Raw genomic sequence first — 17,321 nt, 5'->3', positions numbered from 1 at the left:
CCCCCCCCCCCCCATAAAACTACAACACCAGACCCCCTACCACAACTAAACATACCCCATAACACTACAACACCAGACCCCCCATAACACTACAACACCAGACCCCCCCCCCATAACACTACAACACCAGACCCCCCCCCCATAACACTACAACACCAGACCCCCTACCACAACTAAACATATCCCCCCCCCATAACACTACAGCACCAGACCCCCCCCCCATAACACTACAACACCAGACCCCCTACCACAACTAAACATACCCCCCCCCATAACACTACAACACCAGACCCCCTACCACAACTAAACATACCCCCCCCCCTATAACACTACAACACCAGACCCCCTACCACAACTAAACATACCCCCCCCCCATAACACTACAACACCAGACCCCCTACCACAACTAAACATACCCCCCCCCAAAACACTACAACACCAGACCCCCTACCACAACTAAACATACCCCCCCCCCATAACACTACAACACCAGACCCCCTACCACAACTAAACATACCCCCCCCCCCATAACACTACAACACCAGACCCCCTACCACAACTAAACATCCCCCCCATAACACTACAACACCAGACCCCCTACCACAACTAAACATACCCCCCCCCCATAACACTACAACACCAGACCCCCTACCACAACTAAACTTCCCCCCCATAACACTACAACACCAGACCCCTTACCACAACTAAACATACCCCCCCCCATAACACTACAACACCAGACCCCCTACCACAACTAAACCTACCCCCCCCATAACACTACAACACCAGACCCCCTACCACAACTAAACATACCCCCCCATAACACTACAACACCAGACCCCCTACCACAACTAAACATACCCCCCCATAACACTACAACACCAGACCCCCTACCACAACTAAACATACCCCCCCCCCATAACACTACAACACCAGACCCCCTACCACAACTAAACATACCCCCCCCCATAACACTACAACACCAGACCCCCTACCACAACTAAACATACCCCACCCCCCATAACACTACAACACCAGACCCCCTACCACAACTAAACATACCCCCCCCCATAACACTACAACACCAGACCCCCTACCACAACTAAACATCCCCCCCCCATAACACTACAACACCAGACCCCCTACCACAACTAAACCTACCCCCCCCCCCCATAACACTACAACACCAGACCCCCTACCACAACTAAACCTACCCCCCCCCCCCCATAACACTACAACACCAGACCCCCTACCACAACTAAACATACCCACCCCCCCCCCCCATAACACTACAACACCAGACCCCCTACCACAACTAAACCTACCCCCCCCGCCCCCATAACACTACAACACCAGGCCCCCTACCACAACTAAACCTACCCCCCCCATAACACTACAACACCAGACCCCCTACCACAACTAAACATACCCCCCCCCCATAACACTACAACACCAGACCCCCTACCACAACTAAACCTACCCCCCCCCTCATAACACTACAACACCAGACCCCCTACCACAACTAAACATACCCCCCCCCATAACACTACAACACCAGACCCCCTACCACAACTAAACCTACCCCCCCCCCCATAACACTACAACACCAGGCCCCCTACCACAACTAAACATACCCCCCCCCATAACACTACAACACCAGACCCCCTACCACAACTAAACCTACCCCCCCCCCCCCCCATAACACTACAACACCAGACCCCCTACCACAACTAAACCTACCCCCCCATAACACTACAACACCAGACCCCCTACCACAACTAAACCTACCATCCCCCCCCCATAACACTACAACACCAGACCCCCTACCACAACTAAACATACCCCCCCCATAACACTACAACACCAGACCCCCTACCACAACTAAACCTACCCCCCCCCCATAACACTACAACACCAGACCCCCTACCACAACTAAACATACCCCCCCCCCCATAACACTACAACACCAGGCCCCCTACCACAACTAAACCTACCCCCCCCCCATAACACTACAACACCAGACCCCCTACCACAACTAAACCTAACCCCCCCCCCCATAACACTACAACACCAGGCCCCCTACCACAACTAAACATACCCACCCCCCCCATAACACTACAACACCAGACCCCCTACCACAACTAAACCTACCCCCCCCCCCCCCAATAACACTACAACACCAGGCCCCCTACCACAACTAAACATACCCCCCCATAACACTACAACACCAGGCCCCCTACCACAACTAAACATACCCCCCCATAACACTACAACACCAGACCCCCTACCACAACTAAACCTACCCCCCCCCCATAACACTACAACACCAGACCCCCTACCACAACTAAACATACCCCCCCCCCCATAACACTACAACACCAGACCCCCTACCACAACTAAACATACCCCCCCCCCATAACACTACAACACCAGACCCCCTACCACAACTAAACATACCCCCCCCATAACACTACAACACCAGACCCCCTACCAAAACTAAACATACCCCCCCCCCATAACACTACAACACCAGACCCCCTACCACAACTAAACCTACCCCCCCCCCATAACACTACAACACCAGACCCCCTACCACAACTAAACATACCCCCCCCATAACACTACAACACCAGACCCCCTACCACAACTAAACATACCCCCCCCCCCATAACACTACAACACCAGACCCCCCCCCCCATAACACTACAACACCAGACCCCCCCCCCCATAACACTACAACACCAGACCCCCCCCCCATAACACTACAACACTAGACCCCCCCCCATAACACTACAGCACCAGACCCCCTACCACAACTAAATATATCCCCCCCCCCATAACACTACAGCACCAGACCCCCCCCCCCCATAACACTACAACACCAAACCCCCTACCACAACTAAACATACCCCCCCCCCATAACACTACAACACCAGACCCCCTACCACAACTAAACATACCCCCCCCCATAACACTACAACACCAGACCCCCTACCACAACTAAACATACCCCCCCCCCATAACACTACAACACCAGACCCCCTACCAAAACTAAACATACCCCCCCATAACACTACAACACCAGACCCCCTACCACAACTAAACATCCCCCATAACACTACAACACCAGACCCCCTACCACAACTAAACATACCCCCCCCATAACACTACAACACCAGACCCCCTACCACAACTAAACCTACCCCCCCCCCCCCCATAACACTACAACACCAGACCCCCTACCACAACTAAACATACCCCCCCCCATAACACTACAACACCAAACCCCCTACCACAACTAAACATACCCCCCCCCCATAACACTACAACACCAGACCCCCTACCACAACTAAACATACCCCCCCCCATAACACTACAACACCAGACCCCCTACCACAACTAAACATACCCCCCCCCCATAACACTACAACACCAGACCCCCTACCAAAACTAAACATACCCCCCCATAACACTACAACACCAGACCCCCTACCACAACTAAACATCCCCCCATAACACTACAACACCAGACCCCCTACCACAACTAAACATACCCCCCCCATAACACTACAACACCAGACCCCCTACCACAACTAAACCTACCCCCCCCCCCCCATAACACTACAACACCAGACCCCCTACCACAACTAAACATACCCCCCCCCATAACACTACAACACCAGACCCCCTACCACAACTAAACATACCCCCCCCCATAACACTACAACACCAGACCCCCTACCACAACTAAACATACCCCCCCCCCATAACACTACAACACCAGACCCCCTACCACAACTAAACATACCCCCCCCATAACACTACAACACCAGACCCCCTACCACAACTAAACATACCCCCCCCCCCATAACACTACAACACCAGACCCCCAACCACAACTAAACATCGCCCCCCATAACACTACAACACCAGACCCCCTACCACAACTAAACCTACCCCCCTCCCCCCATAACACTACAACACCAGACCCCCTACCACAACTAAACATACATACCCCCCCCCATAACACTACAACACCAGACCCCCTACCACAACTAAACCTACCCCCCCCCCCCCATAACACTACAACACCAGGCCCCCTACCACAACTAAACCTACCCCCCCCCATAACACTACAACACCAGACCCCCTACCACAACTAAACCTACCCCCCCCCCCCCCATAACACTACAACACCAGGCCCCCTACCACAACTAAACATACCCCCCCCCATAACACTACAACACCAGACCCCCTACCACAACTAAACATACCCCCCCCCCATAACACTACAACACCAGACCCCCTACCACAACTAAACCTACCCCCCCCCCATAACACTACAACACCAGACCCCCTACCACAACTAAACCTCCCCCCCCCCCCATAACACTACAACACCAGGCCCCCTACCACAACTAAACCTACCCCCCCCCCCATAACACTACAACACCAGACCCCCTACCACAACTAAACCTACCCCCCCCCCATAACACTACAACACCAGGCCCCCTACCACAACTAAACCTACCCCCCCCCCCATAACACTACAACACCAGACCCCCTACCACAACTAAACATACCCCCCCCATAACACTACAACACCAGACCCCCTACCACAACTAAACCTACCCCCCCCCATAACACTACAACACCAGACCCCCTACCACAACTAAACATACCCACCCCCATAACACTACAACACCAGACCCCCTACCACAACTAAACCTACCCCCCCCCATAACACTACAACACCAGACCCCCTACCACAACTAAACATACCCCCCCCCATAACACTACAACACCAGACCCCCTACCACAACTAAACCTACCCCCCCCCCCCCCCATAACACTACAACACCAGGCCCCCTACCACAACTAAACCTACCCCCCACCCCCCCATAACACTACAACACCAGACCCCCTACCACAACTAAACCTACCCCCCCCCCCCCATAACACTACAACACCAGACCCCCTACCACAACTAAACCTACCCCCCCCCCATAACACTACAACACCAGACCCCCTACCAACACTAAACCTACCCCCCCCCCCCATAACACTACAACACCAGACCCCCTACCACAACTAAACCTACCCCCCCCCCATAACACTACAACACCAGACCCCCTACCGCAACTAAACATACCCCCCCCCCCATAACACTACAACACCAGACCCCCTACCACAACTAAACATACCCCCCCCCATAACACTACAACACCAGACCCCCTACCACAACTAAACATACCCCCCCCGATAACACTACAACACCAGACCCCCCCCCCCATAACACTACAACACCAGACCCCCCCCCCATAACACTACAACACCAGACCCCCCCCATAACACTACAACACCAGACCCCCTACCACAACTAAACATATCCCCCCCCCCCATAACACTGCAGCACCAGACCCCCCCCCCCATAACACTACAACACCAAACCCCCTACCACAACTAAACATACCCCCCCCCCATAACACTACAACACCAGACCCCCTACCACAACTAAACATACCCCCCCCCATAACACTACAACACCAGACCCCCTACCACAACTAAACATACCCCCCCCCCCCATAACACTACAACACCAGACCCCCTACCACAACTAAACATACCCCCCCCCATAACACTACAACACCAGACCCCCTACCACAACTAAACCTACCCCCCCCCCATAACACTACAACACCAGACCCCCTACCAAAACTAAACATACCCCACCATAACACTACAACACCAGACCCCCTACCACAACTAAACATCCCCCCCATAACACTACAACACCAGACCCCCTACCACAACTAAACATACCCCCCCCATAACACTACAACACCAGACCCCCTACCACAACTAAACCTACCCCCCCCCATAACACTACAACACCAGACCCCCTACCACAACTAAACATACCCCCCCCCCATAACACTACAACACCAGACCCCCTACCACAACTAAACATACCCCCCCCCCATAACACTACAACACCAGACCCCCTACCACAACTAAACATACCCCCCCCATAACACTACAACACCAGACCCCCTACCACAACTAAACATACCCCCCCATAACACTACAACACCAGACCCCCTACCACAACTAAACATACCCCCCCCCATAACACTACAACACCAGACCCCCTACCACAACTAAACATACCCCCCCCCCCCCCCATAACACTACAACACCAGACCCCCTACCACAACTAAACATACCCCCCCCATAACACTACAACACCAGACCCCCTACCACAACTAAACATACCCCCCCCCCCCCATAACACTACAACACCAGACCCCCAACCACAACTAAACATCCCCCCCCATAACACTACAACACCAGACCCCCTACCACAACTAAACATACCCCCCCCCCATAACACTACAACACCAGACCCCCTACCACAACTAAACATACCCACCCCCCCCCCATAACACTACAACACCAGACCCCCTACCACAACTAAACCTACCCCCCCCCCCATAACACTACAACACCAGACCCCCTACCACAACTAAACATACCCACCCCCCCCCCATAACACTACAACACCAGACCCCCTACCACAACTAAACCTACCCCCCCCCCCATAACACTACAACACCAGGCCCCCTACCACAACCAAACCTACCCCCCCCCCATAACACTACAACACCAGACCCCCTACCACAACTAAACATACCCCCCCCCATAACACTACAACACCAGACCCCCTACCACAACTAAACATACCCCCCCCCATAACACTACAACACCAGACCCCCTACCACAACTAAACATACCCCCCCCATAACACTACAACACCAGACCCCCTACCACAACTAAACATACCCCCCCCCCCCCATAACACTACAACACCAGACCCCCTACCACAACTAAACATACCCCCCCCATAACACTACAACACCAGACCCCCTACCACAACTAAACATACCCCCCCCCCATAACACTACAACACCAGACCCCCAACCACAACTAAACATCCCCCCCCCATAACACTACAACACCAGACCCCCTACCACAACTAAACCTACCCCCCCCCCCCATAACACTACAACACCAGACCCCCTACCACAACTAAACATACCCACCCCCCCCCCATAACACTACAACACCAGACCCCCTACCACAACTAAACCTACCCCCCCCCCCATAACACTACAACACCAGGCCCCCTACCACAACTAAACCTACCCCCCCCCCCATAACACTACAACACCAGACCCCCTACCACAACTAAACATACCCCCCCCCATAACACTACAACACCAGACCCCCTACCACAACTAAACATACCCCCCCCCATAACACTACAACACCAGACCCCCTACCACAACTAAACCTACCCCCCCCCCCATAACACTACAACACCAGACCCCCTACCACAACTAAACCTACCCCCCCCCCCATAACACTACAACACCAGGCCCCCTACCACAACTAAACCTACCCCCCCATAACACTACAACACCAGACCCCCTACCACAACTAAACCTACCCCCCCCCCCCCCCCATAACACTACAACACCAGACCCCCTACCACAACTAAACATACCCACCCCCCCCCCATAACACTACAACACCAGACCCCCTACCACAACTAAACCTACCCCCCCCCCCCATAACACTACAACACCAGGCCCCCTACCACAACTAAACCTACCCCCCCCCATAACACTACAACACCAGACCCCCTACCACAACTAAACATACCCCCCCCCCATAACACTACAACACCAGACCCCCTACCACAACTAAACATACCCCCCCCCATAACACTACAACACCAGACCCCCTACCACAACTAAACCTACCCCCCCCCCCATAACACTACAACACCAGGCCCCCTACCACAACTAAACCTACCCCCCCACCCCATAACACTACAACACCAGACCCCCTACCACAACTAAACCTACCCCCCCCCCCATAACACTACAACACCAGACCCCCTACCACAACTAAACCTACCCCCCCCCCATAACACTACAACACCAGACCCCCTACCACAACTAAACATACCCACCCCCATAACACTACAACACCAGACCCCCTACCACAACTAAACCTACCCCCCCCCATAACACTACAACACCAGACCCCCTACCACAACTAAACATACCCCCCCCCCCCCCATAACACTACAACACCAGACCCCCTACCACAACTAAACCTACCCCCCCCCCCCCATAACACTACAACACCAGGCCCCCTACCACAACTAAACCTACCCCCCCCCCCCCATAACACTACAACACCAGACCCCCTACCACAACTAAACCTACCCCCCCCATAACACTACAACACCAGACCCCCTACCACAACTAAACCTACCCCCCCCCCCCCATAACACTACAACACCAGGACCCCTACCACAACTAAACCTACCCCCCCCCCCCCATAACACTGCAACACCAGACCCCCTACCACAACTAAACCTACCCCCCACCCCATAACACTACAACACCAGGCCCCCTACCACAACTAAACCTACCCCCCCCCCCATAACACTACAACACCAGACCCCCTACCACAACTAAACATACCCCCCCCCCCCATAACACTACAACACCAGACCCCCTACCACAACTAAACCTACCCCCCCCCCCCCCATAACACTACAACACCAGGCCCCCTACCACGACTAAACCTACCCCCCCCATAACACTACAACACCAGACCCCCTACCACAACTAAACCTACCCCCCCCCCCCCATAACACTACAACACCAGACCCCCTACCACAACTAAACCTACCCCCCCCCCCCCATAACACTACAACACCAGACCCTTACCACAACTAAACGTACCCCCCCCCATAACACTACAACACCAGACCCCCTACCACAACTAAACATACCCCCCCCCATAACACTACAACACCAGACCCCCTACCACAACTAAACATACCCCCCCCATAACACTACAACACCAGACCCCCTACCACAACTAAACATACCCCCCCCATAACACTACAACACCAGACCCCCTACCACAACTAAACATACCCCCCCCCCCCCATAACACTACAACACCAGACCCCCTACCACAACTAAACATACCCCCCCCATAACACTACAACACCAGACCCCCTACCACAACTAAACATACCCCCCCCCCCATAACACTACAACACCAGACCCCCAACCACAACTAAACATCCCCCCCCCCATAACACTACAACACCAGACCCCCTACCACAACTAAACCTACCCCCCCCCCCCCATAACACTACAACACCAGACCCCCTACCACAACTAAACATACCCACCCCCCCCCCCATAACACTACAACACCAGACCCCCTACCACAACTAAACCTACCCCCCCCCCCCCATAACACTACAACACCAGGCCCCCTACCACAACTAAACCTACCCCCCCCCATAACACTACAACACCAGACCCCCTACCACAACTAAACATACCCCCCCCATAACACTACAACACCAGACCCCCTACCACAACTAAACATACCCCCCCCCATAACACTACAACACCAGACCCCCTACCACAACTAAACCTACCCCCCCCCATAACACTACAACACCAGACCCCCTACCACAACTAAACCTACCCCCCCCCCCATAACACTACAACACCAGGCCCCCTACCACAACTAAACCTACCCCCCCATAACACTACAACACCAGACCCCCTACCACAACTAAACCTACCCCCCCCCCCCCATAACACTGCAACACCAGACCCCCTACCACAACTAAACATACCCACCCCCCCCCCATAACACTACAACACCAGACCCCCTACCACAACTAAACCTACCCCCCCCCCCATAACACTACAACACCAGGCCCCCTACCACAACTAAACCTACCCCCCCCCATAACACTACAACACCAGACCCCCTACCACAACTAAACATACCCCCCCCCCATAACACTACAACACCAGACCCCCTACCACAACTAAACATACCCCCCCCCATAACACTACAACACCAGACCCCCTACCACAACTAAACCTACCCCCCCCCCCATAACACTACAACACCAGGCCCCCTACCACAACTAAACCTACCCCCCCACCCCATAACACTACAACACCAGACCCCCTACCACAACTAAACCTACCCCCCCCCCATAACACTACAACACCAGACCCCCTACCACAACTAAACCTACCCCCCCCCCCATAACACTACAACACCAGACCCCCTACCACAACTAAACATACCCACCCCCATAACACTACAACACCAGACCCCCTACCACAACTAAACCTACCCCCCCCCATAACACTACAACACCAGACCCCCTACCACAACTAAACATACCCCCCCCCCCCATAACACTACAACACCAGACCCCCTACCACAACTAAACCTACCCCCCCCCCCCCCCCATAACACTACAACACCAGGCCCCCTACCACAACTAAACCTACCCCCCCCCCCCATAACACTACAACACCAGACCCCCTACCACAACTAAACCTACCCCCCCCCATAACACTACAACACCAGACCCCCTACCACAACTAAACCTACCCCCCCCCCCCCCCCATAACACTACAACACCAGGACCCCTACCACAACTAAACCTACCCCCCCCCCCATAACACTGCAACACCAGACCCCCTACCACAACTAAACCTACCCCCCACCCCATAACACTACAACACCAGGCCCCCTACCACAACTAAACCTACCCCCCCCCCCCATAACACTACAACACCAGACCCCCTACCACAACTAAACATACCCCCCCCCCCATAACACTACAACACCAGACCCCCTACCACAACTAAACCTACCCCCCCCCCCCCATAACACTACAACACCAGGCCCCCTACCACGACTAAACCTACCCCCCCCATAACACTACAACACCAGACCCCCTACCACAACTAAACCTACCCCCCCCCCCCATAACACTACAACACCAGACCCCCTACCACAACTAAACCTACCCCCCCCCCCCATAACACTACAACACCAGACCCTTACCACAACTAAACGTACCCCCCCCATAACACTACAACACCAGACCCCCTACCACAACTAAACATACCCCCCCCATAACACTACAACACCAGACCCCCTACCACAACTAAACATACCCCCCCCATAACACTACAACACCAGACCCCCTACCACAACTAAACATACCCCCCCATAACACTACAACACCAGACCCCCTACCACAACTAAACATACCCCCCCCCCCCCCCCCATAACACTACAACACCAGGCCCCCTACCACAACTAAACATACCCCCCCATAACACTATAACACCAGACCCCCTACAACAACTAAACATACACCCCCCCCCCCCCCCCCCCCCCCCCTGTACCGCTTGCTGGATCTGATTACCACAACAACATACTGGTATGGGGGTTGGTCACAGTACAACAATACTACAACAACATACTGGAATGGGGGTTGGTCACAGTACAACAATACTACAACAACATACTGGAATGGGGGTTGATCACAGTACAACAATACTACAACAACATACTGGAATGGGGGTTGGTCACAGTACAACAATACTACAACAACATACTGGAATGGGGGTTGGTCACAGTACAACAATACCACAACAACATACTGGAATGGGGGTTGGTCACAGTACAACAATACTACAACAACATACTGGAATGGGGGTTGGTCACAGTACAACAATACTACAACAACATACTGGAATGGGAGTTGATCACAGTACAACAATACTACAACAACATACTGGAATGGGGGTTGGTCACAGTACAACAATACTACAACAACATACTGGAATGGGAGTTGGTCACAGTACAACAATACTACAACAACATACTGGAATGGGGGTTGGTCACAGTACAACAATACTACAACAACATACTGGTATGGGGGTTGGTCACAGTACAACTATACTACAACAACATACTGGAATGGGGGTTGGTCACAGTACAACAATACTACAACAACATACTGGAATGGGGGTTGGTCACAGTACAACAATACTACAACAACATACTGGAATGGGGGTTGGTCACAGTACAACAATACTACAACAACATACTGGAATGGGGGTTGGTCACAGTACAACAATACTACAACAACATACTGGAATGGGGGTTTGTCACAGTACAACAATACCACAACAACATACTGGAATGGGGGTTGGTCACAGTACAACAATACTACAACAACATACTGGAATGGGGGTTGGTCACAGTACAACAATACTACAACAACATTCTGGAATGGGGGTTGGTCACAGTACAACAATACTACAACAACATACTGGAATGGGGGTTGGTCACAGTACAACAATACCACAACAACATACTGGAATGGGGGTTGGTCACAGTACAACAATACTACAACAACATACTGGTATGGGGGTTGGTCACAGTACAACAATACACAAACAACATACTGGAATGGGGGTTGGTCACAGTACAACAATACTACAACAACATACTGGAATGGGGGTTGGTCACAGTACAACAATACTACAACAACATACTGGAATGGGGGTTGGTCACAGTACAACAATACTACAACAACATTCTGGAATGGGGGTTGGTCACAGTACAACAATACTACAACAACATTCTGGAATGGGGGTTGGTCACAGTACAACAATACTACAACAACATTCTGGAATGGGGGTTGGTCACAGTACAACAATACTACAACAACATTCTGGAATGGGGGTTGGTCAAAGTACAACAATACCACAACAACATACTGGTATGGGGGTTGCCTCCAAGCTGCCATTTGAATCAGTTCACCCGGCAACCTCTGCCCTCTATGATAGGTTAAATCTAGAAATGGCTTGCTATTGGTTACCAAGTCAAAATAATTATAAAAGGTCACAGTACAACAATACCACAACAGAATCAGACACTGACATCACTCCCTCTCTCTGTGGACCAGCCATTTCCTTTGGCCCTGTCCCCCTCATCAGACCCCTCATACCGAGCTATGTAGGGCAGAGGCAGGGGCATACCAAGGACCTCTGACAAAAGGGTTTCAGGCTGGATTAGATTTGGTTTTAACGGTCATATCAGAAACCCGAGAGCTGGCGTATTCAGGTCAAATTCTCTTAGCCAGGCCAAATGCTGACGAAATCAAAACAGTTTTTAATGGGAGGTCAGAGTTACAAATCCCCCCTGATGACCTGTCTTGGGGTCTGCCCGGGGTCTGACATATGAGATTGCACTGCAGAAAGCCATATTCTGTTACCCCTGTCCTCTGGTGGATCTATGAGGGTATAGCAGCTAGTAGACAGCCCTATTCTATTACCCCTGTCCTCTGGTGGATCTATGAGGGTAGATCAGCTAGCAGAAAGCCCTATTCTGTTACCCCTGTCCTCTGGTGGATCTATGAGGGTAGAGCAGCTAGCAGACAGCCCTATTCTGTTACCCCTGTCCTCTGGTGGATCTATGAGGGTAGAGCAGCTAGTAGACAGCCCTATTCTGTTACCCCTGTCCTCTGGTGGATCTATGAGGGTAGAGCAGCTAGTAGACAGCCCTATTCTGTTACCCCTGTCCTTTGGTGAAGCTATGGAGTCCAGGTTCAGTTGCCGCCGGCCGCGACCGGGAGACCCATTGGGCGGTGCACAATTGGCCCAGCGTCGTCCGGGTCAGGGGAGGGTTTGTCCGGCAGGGATGTCCTCGTCCCATTGTGCACTAGCGACTCGCCAGGTGTACGGTGTTTCCTCCGACTCATTGGTGCTGCTGACTTCCGGGTTAAGTGGGCAATGTGTCAAGAAGCAGTGCGGTTGGGGTTTCAGAGGACTGTAACTACCAATTAATTGGGGAGAAAAAGGGGTAAATATATATATATATATATATATATATATATATATATATATATATATATATATATATATATATATATACTGATTTGACTCTGTCATTTGTTGGCAATATCCAATAGGTATTGATAGGAGAAGGGCGATGGCCAAGTAACGTTGACCAAGTGGATTCCTCAAGCTTGGCATCAGTCAAACTTGAGACAGTGGTATTTTGGTGATCCAAGCAAACCCGGGAACCAGAGAACTCCCTGTTTTTAATTAGGCCTCATTTCTAAGTGTCCCTACAAGGAGACTAAATCAGACCCAGAGGTCAAGACTGTTACTAAACCTGCTACAGATATACCAGAGTCAAGCCAACACAGGTCACCACTCAGGTCAGATATTACAGCCACATACACTGAACACCTGTTCTTTCCATGACAGACACTGACCAGTTTAATCCAGGTGAAAGATCCCAAATCCACTTCAATCAGTGTTGATGAAGGGGAGGAGACAGGTTGAAGGCTTTATAAGTCTTGGGATGTGGATTGTGTGTGTGTGCCATTCGGAGGGTAAATGGCCAAGGCAAAATATTAAAGTGCCTTTGAACGGGGTGTGGTAGTAGGTACCAGGCGGTTTGTGTCAAGAACTACAAAGCTGCTGGGGTTTTCACGATCAACATTTTTCTGTATGTCAGGATTGGTCCACCATCCAAAGGACATCCAGCCAACTTGACACAACTGTGGGAAGCATTGGAGTCAACGTGGGCCAGAATAGAGCTAGAATAGAGCCAGAATAGAGCTAGAATAGAGCCAGAATAGAGTCAGAATAGAGCCAGAATAGAGCCAGAACAGAGCTAGAATAGAGCTAGAAGAGAGTCAGAATAGAGCTAGAATAGAGCCAGAATAGAGCTAGAATAGAGCCAGAATAGAGTCAGAATAGAGCCAGAATAGAGCCAGAACAGAGCTAGAATAGAGCTAGAAGAGAGTCAGAATAGAGCTAGAATAGAGCCAGAATAGAGCTAGAATACAGCCAGAATAGAGCTAGAATAGAGTCAGAATAGAGCTAGAATAGAGCCAGAATAGAGCTAGAATAGAGCCAGAAGAGAGCTAGAATAGAGCCAGAATAGAACCAGAATAGAGCTAGAATAGACCCAGAATAGATCCAGAATAGAGCCAGAATAGAGCCAGAATAGAGCCAGAATAGAGTCAGAATAGAGTCAGAATAGAGCCAGAATAGAGCCAGAATAGAGTCAGAATAGAGTCAGAATAGAGCCAGAATAGAGCCAGAATAGAGTCAGAATAGAGCCAGAATAGAGTCAGAATAGAGCCAGAATAGAGTCAGAATAGAGCCAGAATAGAGTCAGAATAGAGCCAGAATAGAGCCAGAATAGAGCCAGAATAGAGTCAGAATAGAGTCAGAATAGAGCCAGAATAGAGCCAGAATAGAGCCAGAATAGAACCAGAATAGAGCCAGAATAGAGCCAGAATAGAACCAGAATAGAGTCAGAATAGCCGCTCACGCTGTATTTTTCAATGCAGGAAAGAATATGAGGAGTGTGTTGACTGAGATGAGAATATGAGGAGTGTATTGACTGAGATGAGAATATGAGGAGTGTATTGACTGAGATGAGAATATGAGGAGTGTAATGACTGAGATGAGAATATGAGGAGTGTGTTGACTGAGATGAGAATATGAAGAGTGTGTTGACTGAGATGAGAATATGAGGAGTGTATTGACTGAGATGAGAATATGAGGAGTGTAATGACAGATGAGAATATGAGGAGTGTGTTGACTGAGATGAGAATATGAGGAGTGTATTGACTGAGATGAGAATATGAGGAGTGTATTGACTGAGATGAGAATATGAGGAGTGTGTTGACTGAGATGAGAATATGAGGAGTGTGTTGACTGAGATGAGAATATGAGGAGTGTGTTGACTGAGATGAGAATATGAGGAGTGTGTTGACTGAGATGAGAATATGAGGAGTGTGTTGACTGAGATGAGAATATGAGGAGTGTAATGACTGAGATGAGAATATGAGGAGTGTATTGACTGAGATGAGAATATGAGGAGTGTGTTGACTGAGATGAGAATATGAGGAGTGTGTTGACTGAGATGAGAATATGAGGAGTGTAATGACTGAGATGAGAATATGAGGAGTGTATATTGACTGAGATGAGAATATGAGGAGTGTGTTGACTGAGATGAGAATATGAGGAGTGTGTTGACTGAGATGAGAATATGAGGAGTGTGTTGACTGAGATGAGAATATGAAGAGTGTGTTGACTGAGATGAGAATATGAGGAGTGTGTTGACTGAGATGAGAATATGAGGAGTGTGTTGACTGAGATGAGAATATGAGGAGTGTATTGACTGAGATGAGAATATGAAGAGTGTGTTGACTGAGATGAGAATATGAAGAGTGTGTTGACTGAGATGAGAATATGAGGAGTGTGTTGACTGAGATGAGAATATGAGGAGTGTATTGACTGAGATGAGAATATGAAGAGTGTGTTGACTGAGATGAGAATATGAGGAGTGTGTTGACTGAGATGAGAATATGAGGAGTGTGTTGACTGAGATGAGAATATGAGGAGTGTGTTGACTGAGATGAGAATATGAGGAGTGTAATGACTGAGATGAGAATATGAGGAGTGTAATGACTGAGATGAGAATATGAGGAGTGTGTTGACTGAGATGAGAATATGAGGAGTGTGTTGACTGAGATGAGAATATGAGGAGTGTAATGACTGAGATGAGAATATGAGGAGTGTGTTGACTGAGATGAGAATATGAGGAGTGTGTTGACTGAGATGAGAATATGAGGAGTGTGTTGACTGAGATGAGAATATGAGGAGTGTAATGACTGAGATGAGAATATGAGGAGTGTAATGACTGAGATGAGAATATGAGGAGTGTGTTGACTGAGATGAGAATATGAGGAGTGTGTTGACTGAGATGAGAATATGAGGAGTGTGTTGACTGAGATGAGAATATGAGGAGTGTATTGACTGAGATGAGAATATGAGGAGTGTAATGACTGAGATGAGAATATGAGGAGTGTATTGACTGAGATGAGAATATGAGGAGTGTATTGACTGAGATGAGAATATGAGGAGTGTAATGACAGATGAGAATATGAGGAGTGTGTTGACTGAGATGAGAATATGAGGAGTGTAATGACAGATGAGAATATGAGGAGTGTATATTGACTGAGATGAGAATATGAGGAGTGTATTGACTGAGATGAGAATATGAGGAGTGTGTTGACTGAGATGAGAATATGAGGAGTGTAATGACAGATGAGAATATGAGGAGTGTATATTGACTGAGATGAGAATATGAGGAGTGTATTAACTGAGATGAGAATATGAGGAGTGTGTTGACTGAGATGAGAATATGAGGAGTGTGTTGACTGAGATGAGAATATGAGGAGTGTGTTGACTGAGATGAGAATATGAGGAGTGTATTGACTGAGATGAGAATATGAGGAGTGTGTTGACTGAGATGAGAATATGAGGAGTGTAATGACTGAGATGAGAATATGAGGAGTGTGT

This window comes from Oncorhynchus mykiss, unplaced genomic scaffold (assembly GCF_013265735.2).
Source record: "Oncorhynchus mykiss isolate Arlee unplaced genomic scaffold, USDA_OmykA_1.1 un_scaffold_144, whole genome shotgun sequence".
Lineage (NCBI taxonomy): Eukaryota > Metazoa > Chordata > Actinopteri > Salmoniformes > Salmonidae > Oncorhynchus > Oncorhynchus mykiss.
The sequence above is the reverse complement of the archived record's forward strand: the minus strand, read 5'-3'. Positions refer to the sequence as shown.